This window comes from Hyperolius riggenbachi, chromosome 5 (assembly GCF_040937935.1).
Source record: "Hyperolius riggenbachi isolate aHypRig1 chromosome 5, aHypRig1.pri, whole genome shotgun sequence".
In the NCBI taxonomy this organism is placed as follows: Eukaryota; Metazoa; Chordata; class Amphibia; order Anura; family Hyperoliidae; genus Hyperolius; species Hyperolius riggenbachi.
This window is the reverse complement of record NC_090650.1, coordinates 406,835,308-406,852,008: the sequence shown is the minus strand read 5'-3', so window position 1 is coordinate 406,852,008 and position 16,701 is coordinate 406,835,308. Positions and strand designations below refer to the sequence as shown.

The window sequence follows — 16,701 nt, the reverse complement described above, 5'->3', positions numbered from 1 at the left end:
TTCGGGGGGGCTGGGTTAATATGTGCATTCCTACTTCTGCACCAGACTTGCCTCTCGCATCTCATTATTGCCTACTGAGGATGTACATTATAGAAAAAGGTCCAGCATTTGAGAACAAGCACTGAAGCAGAATGTGATAGTTATGAGCTTGACATGAAGAGCATGTAGTTGAGATCCACACAACAGAGATTGCCGCATTTCAGGGGTCCCATGACTCCCTGCAGGGTGAACATGATAGAGTGTTTAGTTACACTATTCCTCTCAGTTCACTTTCCTTTAAAGAAACCCAGTAGTGGATCTAAGTATAAGTATCAGCTACTAAATCGTGAAGCTCTTGAAACAGAAAACTGAGATGAAAATCAGCTACAGTCTGTAGACCTGTAGTTGATGGGCTGGGAACATCCCTTTTCAGTGATGGAAAACAATCACAGCCAGGGGTACAACCAAACGTTTTACCGCTAATGCCCTTCCTCAGTGGCCCGAACTTTAGGGCAACAGCTCCTTCTCATCTTACCTTCAGTCATGCTGTCTGCAGCCCTTTTCCTCTGGACAGCACTGAACACACAGAACAGCTGTCTGGTGTCTGCACACACTGAGGAGACAGCATGACTCCTCAGATGGGAGGGACAAGGAAGAAGTTACCACGGAGACTTGGCAAAGCTGCTGGTCCCACCAAGCTATGGATGAATTGCAACACAGTGTTCAGCTGGCTGCATTGTTCAGCTGGCAGCAGTAATTTTAGTAAAGCCGTCTCTTTCAGGATCTAGTAGTGGATTTATTTACTTGGCATCCACTACAGGGTCCCTTTTAAAGCACACATTACATACATGAGTAGGGGACCCAATAGAGTTTCAGAATCTCAGCATTATTTATATTTTTTTTTCTTCATGACCGTCTTCCTTTAAAAAAAGAGTGTTGCCTCAGTATTTGTGCTTCCTGTTCGAGCCCAACGTTAGGCGATGAATGTAGGGAGGAGTCAAAGATATTCTAATGTGGTTATCATTAGAGACTGAAGGTAGGAAAAAGAGTTTCTTTTTGTTTTCATTCAGACAGAACATGTGTGAGAGGAGCACTGATTGAGATAAAAGGCACAGCTGTGAGGCAATTCGTCTTGTGCAATGAGTAAAGATGACTCCTTCCGCTCTTCCATGTGAATGGAGAGCCAAGCCACACAGTGGATGTCCCCCTCCTTTCCAGTATCTCATCTCTGGAATTGATACCGCTTACTACACTCTGCTACTCTACACCGTATACTATATCAATATTCAGGACACTGCTCCTTCTTTAATTAGTCGCTTATTTATCTCGTCATTCATTCAAAGTCTTTTGTAAAGGTGCGTACACGTGCACAATTACTCGTGTGTACACATGCTCAGTTACTCGTGTGTACACATGCTCAATTACCCGTGTGTACACATGCTCAGTTACCCGTGTGTACACATGCTCAGTTACCCGTGTGTACACATGCTCAGTTACCCGTGTGTACACATGCTCAGTTACCCGTGTGTACACATGCTCAGTTACCCGTGTGTACACATGCTCAGTTACCCGTGTGTACACATGCTCAGTTACCCGTGTGTACACGTGCACAATTACCTGTGTGTACACATGCTCAGTTACTCGTGTGTACACATGCTCAGTTACCCGTGTGTACACGTGCACAATTACCCGTGTGTACACATGCTCAGTTACTCGTGTGTACACATCCTCAGTTACCCGTGCGTACACATGCACAATTACCTGTGTGTACACATGCTCAGTTACCCCTGTGTACACATGCTCAGTTACCCGTAACAACTGAAACCCAATCACTAAGGCAACAGTTCGGGGCACCTGTGTTATACAGGCGTGTGGCTCATCTACAGCCGAACAACACGTACTGTTTCTGTGGTGGGGGAAGAGTAATGGTAGCTCCGATGGAGTATATTATAGGTTTCACAAAAAGCATGTCGCTAGGGACAGAGCCAAAAAGATTATGTAGCTATTACATTTCTTGGGCTCATTTCCAAGCTGCATGCTATTTGCATGAAAATCAAGAATACTTGCATCACACTGATTATTTCTAAACATCACTCTTGCTCTCCTACTCACTGTCTGTGAGTGTTCCCCCAAGGCTCAGTCTTTGCACCAGATCTCTTTTCTTATGTGTTATTCATTGTTTTTCAATGATTTCTTTTTTGTCTTACCTGTATATAAACAACACTCAGAGTAACCTGTTCATTTATGATGTAACTCCCTCCTATCCTGGAAAACTTTCAGTGTCTATCTATAAGCCAATAAGCATGGATGACTGACCGATAGCTAAATCTCAATCTGCACAAAGTTGAGCCAGTGATCTTTATGCTGTCACCATTAAAACCACCCAGAGACATCTCTCTACATGTATATAGCTGTCATTTCCCCAGCAGACTATGCTACCTTTGTGTCACCTTCATCGCATCCCAGTGGTTCACCTCTCACTTCCACCTGCTCAGCATTTACATAATACATCACTTCCTATCTTCAAAGACCATCAGACAGACTCACACATCTCAGGCAGTGAAAAGTCCTCTTATCTGCTACTCTACTAACAAGTCTCTGACCTCTTGTCTTATCTATCCTCCCCCCATCTAAATGTGCTACTGCTCTCTGGCAAACCTCTACATAGGCTTCTATTTCACCTCAGAGTCAATGTCAAGCTTCTGTGCTTTGCCTTTTAAAGGATACCCGAAGTGACATGTGACATGATGAGATAGACATGTGTATGTACAGTGCCTAGCACACAAATAACTATGCTGTGTTCCTTTTTTTCTTTCTCTGTCTGAAAAAGTTAAATATCAGGTATGTAAGTGGCTGACTCAGTCCTGACTCAGGCAGGAAGTGACTACAGTGTGACCCTCATTGATAAGAAATTCCAACTATAAAACACTTTCCTAGCAGAAAATGGCTTCTGAGAGCAAGAAAGAGATAAAAAGGGGAATTTCTTATCAGTGAGAGTCACACTGTAGTCACTTCCTGACTGAGTCAGGACTGAGTCAGCCACTTTCATACCTGATATTTAACTCTTTCAGGCAGAGAAAGAAAAAAAGGAATACAGCATAGTTATATGTGTGCTAGGCTCTGTACTTACACATGTCTATCTCATCATGTCACACATCAGTTCGGGTATCCTTTAAGGCTCGGTTCCCACTTGAGCCGGATCAGCGGCAGCGGACAGTGTAATGTCCACTCCGATGGTCTGGCTGTAGCTCGGGGCAGTTGCGCTCCACCATAGGCTATATGGGAGAGTGCATCCGTCTGGTTCGGGATGTTTGGGAACTGCACAGTGGTGCGGCCCACTTACTGCAATGGATCCTGCGGATCTGTTGCAGAGTGACAAGTGAACACGGCTCCTATTTATAAAATTGGAGCCATTTACTGTCCGTGTAGCATAGCGGAGAATCTCAAGTGGAACAGAGCCGTAGTCCCTCAATAGCTCCTGTTCCACTTACTTTCTTGACCTCACACATAACAATAAGGCTGGGTTTGCACTTGTACGTTTTGTGTCAGATTTTTCTCTCAGAAAATGTGCATTGATTTGGCAACTAATGTTAGTGAATGGGGCTGTTTCCATTCAATGCGTATTTTCGTACGCGTGAAAGTATCTGAGGTCCTGCATTATTTTTTCGGATATCCTGTATGATAAGATTACAATGTTTTGCATAGGCAACGCATAGCAATGCAAATTTTTGCATTATTTGCGCGAAAATTTGCATTAGATCCATGGTTACAGGAAGTTGTCAGCAGTCATGACTAAGCTGTTACTAGGCAGATTATGTTCTATATTTAACTAATACGAATTTTCGCATACGAAAATTAGCATAAAAACGCATAAAAATGTACATGCGAATTGTCGCCAAGCAGAAAAATCTTTCACGATTACACGACGCTACAGTGGAAACGTAGTCCCACATTTTCTATAGCGCTTTTCTCACATAGGACTCAAAGCGCTTAGGCTCTCTCAGATTTAGTAATTCGTAGTAGGATGAAGCATTAACAAAATTAAATTGTATTTCTGCAAATGCCAAACTGAACGGGTGGGTTTTCAGTCTGGATTTAAACACGTCCAGGGATGGAGCTGTCCTGATCTGTTGAGGTAAAGAGTTCCATAATGTAAGAGCGGCATGACAGAAGGCTCCGGGACCAAAAGTTTTCAGGTGTACTCTGGGTATGACTAGATTATTAGAACCTGTGGATCTGAGTTTGCAGGAATTGCTATGCAACTGTAACATTTCTTTCATTTATCCAGGGCCCAGATTATGTAGTTACATGGTTGATTGTGGTCCGTTAATGTACTTGTAGCACCAAAACAAAGGTTGTGTATTGTATGCAATATTCTTTTTAGTTGCAGTGACAACAATATCTAGAAGGATTGACTTTCAGGTGTGTGTCTTTTCTTTGTTTCTGGCTCAGACAAAGGAAGGATACACTTCCAAAAGTTAATCCTGTCCCTGCAAACAAAAAGAACATCACATACAGTACCGTACTCAACCTTTGCTTTCTTATCGCATCATAAAAGAATGTAACTTTAACTGCTCCAGAGCTGTTCCGTTTTTCTGGAACTCCCTTTATTGTCCCCTATCTTTACCACATTCAAACATTCCCTCAAAATTCACATCTTCAAAACTAACTACCTGTCATCAAGTCTGCCTAAAGGTCCGGAGACAAAGTGACCGTTCATGGTCGCTCAATCTGAGAATCTAGCTTGCATACAAGTGTCTCCCGCGCGTACATGGATTTTCACCGCCTGGTCACTTTGGCACAGGGTGAGCTGAATGACGGTACACCCTACTGCTGATTCTCACCCTCCCTTGGAGGGACCAAGGTCCACAGTTGCCCAGTTCAGCTGCCATCCAATAGCAATTTGTTCTATAGAGCAACCACACTAGGATCATCTGAGATCACCCGAGTGGAAACAGTGTCAAAATCTCCACCAGCCTTCACGGTTGGTTGCCCTTGTTGCAACCTTTATTTGTGAGTTCTACTAGTTTTGTTCATCTTGGGCGCTGCTTATTCCTTTTATGTTTCCTATACAGTGCTACATAACACACGTTGCTACCTTCTGAAAATTTGCTAAGTGAAAACCATGATAAGAATAAGAAGCACAGTGGTATAGGTTAAGAAGTGAATCAGTATGGAAGAGCCCTTCTGTTCGTCACATGATGATGATGATGATGATGATAATTGGTCTTGGCCACCATGAAGAGGCGATGTATAGGAACCATATAGACCAACATTAAGTCTTTTATCCTGCTGCTTTGTAGGATTAGTAATGCGGTGACTCCTCTTTATGGAGAGCTCTTTGCATTTTCAGATTAGCGGCCTTTTAATGTTGCTTCCTGAGTCACGGCGTATTTTATGGCATTAATTCATTTTATCTTGTTCATTTTTTTTATTTTAAATCAGTGAAAATGGTCCTAATGAAGGGGCGGGGAGGACAACAATGGGATGACAAGGAAAATGGCTGTAATTTAATATGCGTTGCGGGTAATTCACCCTTTGATTAAAAGAATTCCAGCAGCAGAAGGATATGCGTCACCCTGGAATGGCGCTGTAATCACCAGGCTTTATATCTGGCTGGAATACGGCGAGCGTATAATGACCTTACTCTCCCCGTCTGATTCATATGCCATAAGGCACTCCACGTAATGCACAGATCAGATGCAATATGGTGTATGTGTTTATAAAACAAAACCCTTTAACTGTGAAAAGATCAGTCATTTATTTTGACTAGTCCTGTGATGTAGATCAGATCTGTGCCCACATTTGTCCACCCTCAGCAGTTGGCCAAAGCTCCTCCCTCGACTTCTGATTGGACATTTCGAAGGATGAGCCCACTGATCGCTCATTCCTGTACTACCTACTGCACTCAGGTTGAGTCTCCTAGAATTGCAGCATTCCTCAGTAGAATAGGACCCGATCGGTTTAAAGCATAGCTCTCATCCTAACACCCCTTTAACTCTCCTTTCTCTAACCTTTGAACTCATAAAGAGGAATTTACCTAAAAGATAGTAGTTGGGGAGGAAAAAATAAACCAAGACATTGCATAGTGAGAAGTTAAAAAATAGAAACTACTCCAGAAACGATTGATAATCCCTGTATAATTAATTTGGTTTTTTGATCCTTGAGTATGCAGGTCATCATCTATATTTGCGGAGACAAGAAAAAGAAACAGACAACATAAACAGCCCTTGCCTATAAACACTCTCAACCAAAATGTGATAAGCTAAAATAAATATCTATCTATCTATCTCTCTATCTATCTATCTATCTATCTATCTATCTATCTATCTATCTATCTATCTATCTGTCTGTCTGTCTGTCTGTCTGTCTGTCTGTCTGTCTGTCTGTCTGTCTGTCTGTCTGTCTATCTATCTATCTATCTATCTATCTATATATCTATATATATCTATCTATATATATATATATATATATATATATATATATATATATATATTACACAAAGGTGAAGACACTGCTTGCTTGTTGGCATCAGCTGTTATCTCCTACAATGCAATGAAGCTCACAGACAGGAAACTGTCATGGCCGTGGCCATGACATCACGCTGTGGGTTGGTTTCACCTAAATATCAGCCACATGATGTCCTCGGTGAACCACACACTCCAATGAGTTCTGGGTCACCATGAGCTTGCTGGTTAGTCTGTACCTCTCGGTGTTACAAGCCTTACTCCATAGAGCCAAATTAATCCATGCCATGCACTGATGAGGGTCAAACAACCCGAAACAGTTTGTATGCATGTTGGATTATTATGGCTCTGTACAAATTAACAAGCTGACACATCATTGCATTCTAGCGGTTCTGGAGGTGTGTTTAGCTTCTAAGGGTACAATGGTTAATTTGCATATATTCAGCAGTGGTGCTCTGGGAGACATCTCAAGCTCACTCCAACCTGAATTATCGCAAATTCTTTCTGTTATAAGAAAGCAAACTTTTGTTTTTCATTGCACAAAAAGTACAACTTTCTCGCAGGAAAAGGGGTATCGGCTACTGAATGGGATGAAGTCAAAACCCATATCACTTGCTGCAATATCCTATTGCAGGCTTTCTCAACCAGGGTTCCCTGAGGACTCTGCAGGGGTTCCTTGGCATTTTCCCCCATCGTGGGGGGAAGTACAATAGAGCACATTATAATAGGAGGTACGGTAAAAAGAAGCACTAAATTGGGAGTCAGAATAATAATGAGCACAGTATAATGAGTGGCAGTGTAATAGGATTAAGGGAAATTAATAGCCTCACCTACTTTTAAAGACCACGCCTCCGGAAAAATAAATGCAGGGGTTCCTCAAGATTAAAACATTGTTTGCAGGGGTTCCTCGAGATCCAAAAGTTATTTGCAGGGTTCCTCCAGGGTAAAAAGGTTGAGAAAGGCTGTACTATTTGCTGTAACTGCGGCACAACGCTGTGCGCCTGAGTTTGACATCTTCACTCAAATTACTTGGTGACAAATAAAGTTGGACTGTAGCAGATGCTGAGCTATGCGAAAGCACATAACAGAACAGCAATTTAGGTCTAAAGAAAGGTATTTTTGTGAGGTTTTTGACACAAATATGTGTATTTGGTAAAAAACGGAGGAAGAGGTTTGCAGATCTGGAAAAGAAAACTTTGGGAAACTGTTTATACGCTCTTAGCCCCCCTCATATTAGAGGACTGTCTGTGTTATCTGGTCTTAGTCAGGACGTAGGATTGTTTGCTGGTGATCATCTCTGCTCAGCTTCTCCCCACCATCTGAGAAAAGATAAATACAAATCTCTGTAAGCCACGAGAGATAAGAGAAGTCTAGTCCTGTTCCATCTGGCACAAGAAAAGAGGTTGGAGATCAAAGATGTGGACAATCGCTGAAATCTCATCTATCAAACCGTACCACCTGCTCCGACTGTCTTCATGGTGGATGGGGTCTTATTAATGTCATGACTTTTCTTTAGAACTCAACTTTCACTTCCTACGGAACGTCTCTAAAACTTATATGTAGATTCTATTAAGGACAAGATTAAGTACAGATTCCCTGACACCATCTTACTGAAGACATTAGTGAAACTGAAGCATCCTGAATATTTTTATGCAATTAAATCCCAACTACAGTTGTAAACCAAACTTGAAATATAAAGCACGTGTCTGTCGTTTTGTGTTTTTACAGCTTTTAAAGTTATAAATGGTCCTTTTGTCAATGTTTCCCCAGTGTCTTCGCTGTTAACTGGCTCAAACCTCCAAACTTCTGACGTCGGTAATTAGCAGCTATTGAACATGCTGCACAGGTGTCGGATTTCACTGCAAAGCATGATGGGAGATGACTACCGAGGGAGTAGCGGTCTTTTCCCTATGATTGCGAGCTCTTCAACTTTACTCAGAGATGAGTGTTGTCACCAAGAGCATGCAGTAGCTAGAAAACTCAGCCTCACTACCTGTCTGTAGCAGATGCAGGAGATGGTTGTTGGCTACACACACAGTCCTTCCTACTAGATAGGATCAGCAGGGCAGGATTTGTACTATGTACTGCCCAAGGCCACTATCACCAGTCATCCCCTTTCTAACACTCCCCACATACAAACACTTTTACTGGTCCCGTCCTTGTCTCTCTCCTCATCTATTGTGCCTCTTGGTTAGTCCCTCACCAAGCAGTGGGCAGGCTGTTTTTATTCATTCTCTTTCAGGTGGGTCAATCTCTGTACCTACATCCAGGAGTTTGTCTGTCCTATCTGTCTGCCTCAGCAGTGCTTACACAACAAATGTTCCAGTTTGTAGCAGAGTGCAGTGCCAGCATTAGGAATAGCTTGGTCAGGCACTTGTTGCTGTGGTCCCCATATTTGGCAGTTTAACTCCCAGAGGGTGCCAGCCTGCTGCCCGCCTCTTGCTTTCTTGTCCCCTAGGCCATGGCCTTTTTTAGCCTTGCTTGAAATCTGGCTATGAGGATCAGGGAGACCACAGTCATGTAACCTGATTGATGGGTAATCAGTATAGACATATGGCTGCTTTATTAAAGGGAACCTGTAGTGAGTAAAATTATTTAAAATAAACACATGACGTAGCTGCAAATGAATATTACATACAAACCTCACCGCCAGTTCCTCTCAGAGGCTCACCATTTTCTTCTTACAGTGATCCCTTTCAGTTCTGACAATATTTTGTCAGAACTGAAATATACCAGTTGCTGTCAGTTATATATCAGCAGCTGTCAGTTACAACTGAATGTGCAAAGTAATGTCCATGTTTCCCTGTGGCTCAAGTGGGTGATATTACAGTTTAACAGTGCGCTGACCAGGAAGCTGTTATGGGGTAATGGCCATTTTTACAATGGAGGACGGAGAAATCCATTGATCACAGTGGACAAATGGGACGCAACAGAGGATAAAGAGATTGTGGAGTAGACTACACAGGAGGTAAGTATGACCTGTGTATGGTTATTTTGACTTTTTATTTTCAGTTCAGGTTCTCTTTAAACCCAAAACATGCTGCAATAGGTCAAGTCCCTGTGAAGCTACTGAAATGTGTTTGGCATGGCATAATTTGATAGGGCTGTGTAACCCATGTGACCTGTTGGCAGGAGAGCCTTTGAGAAAGCTTGTTCTACACCAGTATACATAGTCTATTCTTGTCCCGTGTAACCTGTGAAGAATGATTAAGCAGCGCATTCTAAATAAATATAATAGTAGGGTTTGTGTATACAGGTGTTTCTGTTTAACACTTGACCTGCTTTTCTGAAGCATTATGGATGGATCTCAAATGCAGAGTTTGAATTTTGAATAAGACAATACAGAGTTGTGTAAGTTTGTGGTTATACTGTATTTGCTTCTGACAAGCTTTGCTTTTCGTTGCTGTCCTGTCATTCTTTATTTGAAGTACTTTGTTGATTTGCTGCATGGAACTCAGTGGCTGGTTGTGACCAAACGCAAATTAAAATACTTATTACGTATAATATACAGAGAACTCTGAAGAATCTTCATCACTGTCCACTGTCCATACTCCACAGTCTAGGAACAGCTTTAGGGGAATCAAACTTGAACAAGGGCGGTGTTCATTTAGAGAAAATGGTGTTAACCTCAAATTTGATAGGGCGGCTCCCTGACACCTAATCCTAACCTCCCCCTTAAAGTGAACCTTCAGACTAAAAAATTTACTCAGCGGCACTGAAAAGGCTTGGTGCTTCTTTAACAGTTTCACAGCATCAGAACTTTGTTTTCTTACCAAAGCCTCATTTTTAGCTGCACAGAAGCTAAGCTCCGCCACATCAAAGAAAACTGCCCAGGGATTTTTACCCTGATGCTGTGCAAAGCATGAAGGGATTTCTGATGTTGTTGTTCTCATTGCTTAGCACCTGGGAGCGGGTGATCAGGGCACAAGACATTTGGAACTGTGTCTCATAGTCCTGGTCACCTCCTTTTAACCAAAATGATAGCTTCCCTCATGAATTCACAAATATTTGCCCGTTCTTTTAAAACAGGGTGGGTAAGAGATTATATTTCCTATCTATTTTAATTAACATAACTAATGTAACTTAATGACAATATGTTTGTTTAGGCTGAAGTTCCTCTTTAATGTTAATTCCTTCCTTAAAGGGGCACTATGGCGAAAAATTGTAAAATTTAAAATATGTGCAAACATAGACAAATAAGAAGTACATTTTTTCCAGAGTAAAATGAGCCATAAATTACTTTTCTCCTATGTTGCTGTCACTTGCAGTAGGTAGTATAAATCTGACAGAAGCGACAGGTTTTGGACTAGTCCATCTCTTCACAGGGAATTCTCAGCAAGGCTTTTATTCTTTATAAAGATATTCCCTAAAAAGGATTTAAACAATGATGCTGGCCAGCTTCCCTGCTCGCTGCACAGTTTTTTGGCAGTTGGACAGAGCAACTGCCATTCACTAAGTGTTTTTGAAAATAAATAAATCCCTGAGAATCCCCTATGAAGAGATGGACTAGTCCAAAACCTATCGCTTCTGTCAGATTTCTACTACCTACTGTAAGTTACAGCAACAACGGAGAAAAGTAATTTATGGCTCATTTTACTCTGGAAAAAAAATGTACTTCTTATTTGTGTATGTTTGCACATATTTTAAATTTTAAAATTTTTCGCCATAGTGCTCCTTTAAGCTTATATTTCTAGCCCTAGCATAGAAAGCTAACCTCCCCCTAACCGTTACTCTCCTAACTGACATCTAACCTCAGCTTACTGTATAACCCTACCGGATACTCACATTTCCTACGGTGGCTATTATTTGTCCTAGTTTAGCTGATTGACCAATTCCAGTCTGATAACTGAGATCGGATTGGAGAGGGTTGATGATGCCAGTTGACAACCAACAATCGTATTATTGTGGATTGGATTGTATTTTCAATCTCATTTATGGGGTCAATCAATTATTTGTAATTATTTCTTTCTGATCACAATTATTGGATTGGAAGGTTGATCGTTTGCCAAAATCACACCTTTTGTGGACTCCTTTAGGCTTGGTACGTTTTTGCAGTGGAACGTTTTATTTTTGCAGAGCAGAAAAACACAAAAAATTGGTCTTATGTTAAGGTCCGCTTCAACTTGGGATTAAAAATGTGATTAATTTACTGCAACACAAAGTTCTGACCTGCTGCATTTTAAGTGGAGAACAGATGCATTTCTTCTAGATACCAATGTTGTAAATGCACCCACTCCTAACTCGTAAGGGAGAAGAAAACAGAGCAGAGCAGACGCTGAGCTGGTCAACTCTGATCCAAACGGGCCATTTTGCTCTGTTCCAAACGGGGCCAAGCCTTAGGCCACATACACACATCAGACTATAGTCTTTGGAAAATGAAAGATCACAGACCAATCTTACCACCATTCATGTAGTATGAGAGCCATACTCTACACAGTCTTTTCTATGGAGCTGAACTCCCCATCAGACAGAAATCTTTGCAAGATGCAGCACACACAGATGCTGTACAGACACAAAAGATCAGTATCTGCAAAAGATCTGTTCCTGCCAAAAATCCATTCCTATAAATTGCAATGATAGTCTATGAGATCTGCAGATCATCATACACACATGATTTAACTGACAATCATCTACAGATCAACCAATCATCCGCAGATCTGAAAATCCATCCTGGTGGATCTGATCTGCAGATGAATGTCAGTTAAATCATGTGTGTATGATGATCTGCAGATCTCATAGACTATCATTGCAATTTGCAGGAATGGATTTTTGGCAGGAACAGATCTTTTTGCAGCTACAGATCTTTTGAGTGTGTGCAGCATGTTTGTGTGCAGCATCTTGCAAAGATTTTTTCCTGATGTGGAGTTCAGCTCCATAGAAAAGACTGTGTAGAAATGCTCTCATACTACATGAAGGGGGGTAAAATTGGTCTGTGATCTTTCATTTTCCAAAGACTATAGTCTGATGTGTGTATGAGCCTTTAGTGTTGCCTCTGACATCCAATCTACTGCCCATCAGCTGATACGTTTGACATCAGCCCACCACCCATTTACCAGATCGTCCTTCTTTGCCACAAGGTAGCAGCACTCTGAGAGTAACCTTAGTCTGTTCCTTGTTTGTGATGTTGCAGATTTGCTTTGAGGCAGATTGTGGATGTTTTATTGAGAAAAAGATCACATTCATTGAGAAGAAATGTCTACACACAAGTGTTTGTCTTACCCCTCATACATTAAAGCCTTTCATGAGGTTGTGTGTCAGCCCTGTTTGTGTTGCCAAGTGCGAGCTGACAAGTGCTTGAATGACTTCCAGTGAAAATGTTGGGCGAATGGTGCCGGTTTAAATCTATTTCACGCTAAAGTCCCGTTTAGACACACAAGCTCCTCGCTGTTCATGCTGACAGCAGCGTTGCCAATAACATCATGCATTGATCTGGACCCGATCTCTGGGGTGACAGTTCTGTGCACAACTTCATACAGCTACAACTGAGTGACATGTACTGTTGCTATAGAGAGGGGAGGAGGGACAATATGGTGCATGACAGAGTGGCTTCCAGCAGGTAGGGTGAGGAGAGGAACAATGTACAAACTCTGTATTAAAGGAAACCTAAGACAGGGGATATTAAAAAAATGATACATACCTTGGGCTTCCTCCAGCCCCATTTAGGCTGACGGGTCCCTCGCTGTCCTCCTCCACTGCCTGGAGCTGCCTATATCTACCGCTATTCAGACTGTTGTCACCACCAGGAGGGATACTTAATACATGGGGAGAGGGGTGTTATACAAAGCTGTGTGGAAGAGTGGGGTGTCTTGACACCCTGAGGAAAAAAGACACAGAGACAATGGGAGCCCAAATAGTGCAGTTCGTTAGTAGCCAATGGATAGTGTATAAAATGAAAAAGAAGATACAAAGGTGGTTTGCAATAGCGGCAACCAACCACTTGAGGCAGGCGGAGACATTGAACCTGTCTCCACTCGGGGTGTCCCAACGGGACTGGATACGGTCGCTCTCTTAGGTAAAAAACAGCTGGATGTAACAATGGCGTCCACCATGTGACCCCAGAGGAAACCGTAGGGGAAGCGCTCAATACTATTGGCTGTTGGTACAGCAGCACCTGTATTGGCCTGAGGAAGCGGGCTCAGACCAGTGAAACGCTTTGCCTGTGCATAATTAATCTCATTGTCTTATTTGACTATCGTCAATGAGGTAAGCCACCTAATTTTTGGACATTTTATTTGATTTCAACCTAATTTTATCTTTACCTGGGTACCGCTTTACCCTTTTTGTATACAAAGCTTTGCTGGGTGGCCTATTCATTTCTAGATATCCCCCTGGGGTGAACTAAGACGTTAAGGTTTTGAAAGTGTATGTATGCCAGGAATGTTGTAGGAGATCAGAGTTTTTCTTTATAGTTGTACTCATACTTTTCTTGCATCGTGGCACTCCTGAACGCCGCTAAAATACAATTTTTTTTTTACCTAGATTGGATGAGCTGGACAGCCAGTGCACCACTGTCAATAAAGTTACGTAAGAAAATCAGAAGATGAAAGGCAGCGCTAGTAACAAGGTCTCAGCATGAGGTTTCAGTACGCTGGGCTGCATCAGCAGAGGAAATAATTGTTTATGGTTTATAACCACACACCAAATGATACATCGTTCTTGCATGAGGACTGAATGTCAACCAGCAGAGCATTTCCCGTCATCTGTGCCTGAGAAAGTGTTGACTGTACGCCACTTCACAGTTTCCAGGCCCGGTTCTCCACCACCCAGCACCACGGTTGACACCTCATTTTCAGATCTCTCAACACACCACTTGAGCGCTCAGTTTTCTCCTGCCAGCCTGACGGACCTCTCTTCAACGCTTTCCACTCTCTCTCTCCCTCTCCGCAAAGGCTATAAATCAAATGAAGAGGAGGTTGGATGTTTTGAAATGTTCTGTAATCTTACGTGTCAACCATTTTCGTTTTGGCCTACTGAAATTTATCATTGCTTGTGTGGGAATTTGACAGACCACGGGTGAGAGTCATCTGAATGGGAAAGAGAATCTTTCCTGACAGGGATCAAGCCACCCAGATTTGCTGATAAATGCATTTTCTTTTCTTTTTTTTGAGGGCACGCTTTCCTTTATGTTTTGGTAAATAACTCTGGTGTCTCTTAAAGGACAACTGTAGTGAGAATATGGAGGCTGCCATATTTATTTCCTTTTAACCAATACCAGTTGCCTGGCAGCCCTTCTGATCTATCTTGCTGCAGTAGTGTCTGAATAACACCAGCAACAAGCATGCGGCTAATCTTGTCAGATCTGACAATAATGTCCGAAACACCTTATCTGCTGCATGCTTGTTCAGGGGCTATGGCTGAAAGTATGAGGGCCCGTTTCCACTATTGCGAATCCGCATGCGTTGTCCGCATGCGGATTCGCATAGCCAATACAAGTGCCCTGTTTTCACTTGTTAGTAATCCTGAGCATATTTCTGTGCGGGAGAAATCTGCACAGGAGAGCCCTCAGAATTTGCACGCCGCTATGCGAATCGCCGCTAATGTATTTTATAGGGAAATCGCATGCAGTTTTGGCATGCGTATTTTACCGCGATTTCGTGGATGTTACAAGTTTGCTTTAACCCTTTCCAATCCATTTTTTGGATCGCCTTGGGTGATCCAGGCAGTGCCACTTCTCTGACACAGGAGACCTGGGTTTGAATCTCGGCTCTTCCTGTTTAGCAATGTCACACACACACGCGTTACTCAGCAACCACAGGGGAAGCATGTATGGATGAAGGATGAAGGACAGTGTCCGGAGCCAGCAGCGGCCACAGACAAATATAGAGAGCATTGCAGGGCTGTGGAGTCGGAGCAATTTTGGGTACCTGGAGTCGGAGTCAGTTATTTCGTAAACTGAGGAGTAGGAATCGGGAGTCGGATGATTTATGTACAAAATCCACAGCCCTGGTAAGTATTAGTAGGGTAGGGAGACACAGAGAGCCCAATATGGTGCAGTTTGTACTGGAAGATTAGAATGAAGGAGTGAACTGTAAGAATGATATACACAAATCGGGGTTACCTTCCAGGTAACCACTATAGAAGCAGGTGGGGAGATTAGACCTGTACCCAGATTAAGAAGACGCTCTCTGTAGATAGAAGAAGAAAGGGGCCAAATCCCCTCCACCAGGGGTGGGCACAACTTTTAAGCAAGGTTATAGAGGCGCCAGTAGTGTAAAAATAGATAAAATTGTGGAACCCCCTCCTCAACACAAACACAAGATAATGTTGAATTATCAACATGAAAAAAGTTTATTTACATACTCCGATTTGATTGCAACGTGTTTCGCGGGCTCAGCCCACTTCATCAGGCTATATACGGGAGTATAACACTTGTATTCTGGAACGGTCCTGAATAAGTGTAATACATTATCTTGTATTTGTGTTGAGGAGGTGGTTCCACCAACGACCCCCTTGTTTTAAGAATTTTATCTATTTTTACACTACTGGCGTCTCTGTAACCTTGCTTACTGGTAAGACTAAGGAGTCAGTCGAGGAGTCTGAGCCATTTTGGGTACCCGGAGTCGAAGTTGGAGTCGGTGGTTTCATAAACTGAGGAGTCGGAGTTGGCGTTAGAAGATTTTTGTACCGACTCCACAGCCCTGGTGCATTGGGCACCCGGGAAGGCACATTAGGGGGAAGAGAGTGTCGTGCGTCCCAATATTGCTCGCTGTTACCCCCACGCCACTAATTGAGCAAGTCGGCCCTACACCTTGCAGCATGTCCGACCGATTAATTCGGCTTTGTGGGTTGGGCATGCACTTGGCAGCACCGGTTTTAATCTGATTCCAATTATAATAATCAAATCGATTGGTCGATCGGCCACCAAGATGTATTGCCTCCTTCAGTAAGCTGAGATGATATACCAGATAAGCTTTGAGAATCACCCTAATGAAACGTATATCTAATGCCAATAGGCAGAGTATTGTTTGGCGGTTGCACCTTCCTTTACCTTCTCTTCATTTTTTACTAATGACCATAGGCTGCTGGGTTTCATTCTGGGCACATAGAAAACAAAACAGCCTCGTGTCTGTCACTGGCGATGCTCTTTAACAGAAAGCTTTAAAAAAAATGGCCACGTCTCTCCTTTGGTGTCAGCCTGTCCTCTTAATTAGCAGCTCCGCGCATAATCATGCATTCTAAAACATTGTTTACAAGATGCTGCCCGGCTGACATTTACGGGGGGAATTTTTCATATTTAACAGCAAAACTGACATTC

At 42.5% G+C, this 16,701-nt stretch overlaps 1 protein-coding gene across 13 annotated transcripts in view; it reads left to right on the top strand.

The window, feature by feature from the left end:
* TRPS1 (transcriptional repressor GATA binding 1) overlaps window positions 1-16,701 on the top strand; it is a 415,290-nt gene that overhangs the window by 122,585 nt on the left and 276,004 nt on the right. The window contains exon 1 of one of the 13 annotated variants that reach the window (XM_068237939.1): window positions 11,229-11,487. The exons of 11 other annotated variants lie outside the window; for them this stretch is intronic. The gene's annotated coding sequence lies outside the window, so the exon portion shown is untranslated. Of the gene's footprint in view, window positions 1-11,228; window positions 11,488-11,527; window positions 11,558-16,701 lie in introns of those variants that run through there. One more of the 13 variants, XM_068237941.1, reaches the window with a different exon arrangement.